The following is a 1,582-nucleotide window of genomic DNA, read 5'->3' as shown; positions in this document are numbered from 1 at the left end:
CTTACTTTTATTTGTATTTTATTCTTTTGTCGTTTCTTAAACTGTCTTTTCAAAGTAGGCAAATAATAGATATTATTAAGCTCCGACCATAGATTTAGATAATGCTTGTGGCAACTAGATGATTAGCATTAAGATATGTTTAACGTATTTCCAGTGTTACCAAAAAAAAAAAAGATATGTTTAAAAACAATTTGAATAATCACTTATTTAACAAGTTAATAATTCTTAATTAAAATTTCAAACATCAACTAGTCCCACTAGTAGGAACCGCCTTGTTATGAAAAATGCACATTAAACATTATATTAGATTTGCGGAAAAAGAAAATAAGATTTTCTATCGTTCCTTTAATATCTATTTGTGCTCATATTTATTTAATATTGTGTTAATTTTTTCATGATTATGTAATTTCAAAGGGTGACATTATATATTAGTTTATTATGATTAAGAATTTGTCACATATGACATACATGGCTATAGTGTAAAATTCGGTAGCCTTAATTAATGAACATGTCATCGTTGATTAAGATTCGTTTAAAGAGATTGAAATTTCTAATGATTAAATAGAATTAATTTGATTAAATATTTGATACAGATAACAGGATAAGTATATAGATGCATCGAGTGGTAATGTAGAAATTGTAGGATATATAATCATAAAAGAAAAATTATTGAAAACACCCCTGAATTGGATGCAAATATTAGTTTCTTCCTCTTTACATATTTAAAAACGTTCATTTACTTGACTAACTAAATTTAGATACACTCATGATCTGTCACATGACTTAAGATCTCAAACTCTCGTAGAAACATGTGACTCTTAATAAAAAATCGTGAGAATCGTTGAAACTGCACTTGATCGAAAACAGGGATATATTTCACTCGTATTATTGCAAGATCGAGATATATTTAAATTCAGTTAGTCAGATAAATGAGTATTTTTAAGAATATCACAAATTCAAAGAGCAAACTAATAATTCACGTCAAGTTTACAAACTTTTATAATTTCATCTATATATTTCCAAATAAGGAAACAACAAAGTGTAACAGCTTAGTGGTTCTATGGTGTAGTGGTTAGCACTCTGGACTTTGAATCCAGCGACCTGGGTTCGACTCCCGGTAGGACCTCCATCTTTTTTCCAGTTTTATTTATTATTTTCCCTTTTACATTTTTAATGTAATGTAAAATAAAAATCTAAAATAATAAAACCAGTACTAACAAAACAATTGGCTATTGATGAATACATTATACATTAATAACTTTCAATGGTTTTTCCAATTTTATATGCTATAATCATTAAGTTAGTAGGGTGATATATATGCAACTTTATTTCTATCTTATTAAAATATAGAAATTGCTCTGATAGATCCACGATTCAAGTAATGTCTAAATGTATTATTTAATTATATTTTTTTTTCTTTTAAATAAATATTTTACTATTTAAAGAGTGATTGACGTGAAATTTCGGGAAGTATTTGTTTTGTGATTGGTTAGGTAAGGTGTATGGAAGAATTTGTGTGTCAAGTCTTATTCTCCATTTATTAGCTCCTTTCTATTCACTTTATTTATATCCAAGTTGACAC

At 27.0% G+C, this 1,582-nt stretch overlaps 1 non-coding gene across 1 annotated transcript; it reads left to right on the top strand.

Moving 5' to 3' along the window:
- Positions 1-1,054: 1,054 nt before the first annotated feature.
- TRNAQ-UUG lies at positions 1,055-1,126 on the top strand. The gene has a single exon. It is a non-coding gene; the product is annotated as a tRNA-Gln (tRNA).
- Positions 1,127-1,582: the final 456 nt, after the last annotated feature.

This window comes from Solanum pennellii, chromosome 2 (genome assembly GCF_001406875.1).
Source record: "Solanum pennellii chromosome 2, SPENNV200".
NCBI lineage: Eukaryota > Viridiplantae > Streptophyta > Magnoliopsida > Solanales > Solanaceae > Solanum > Solanum pennellii.
The sequence above is the reverse complement of the archived record's forward strand: the minus strand, read 5'-3'. Positions and strand labels throughout refer to the sequence as shown.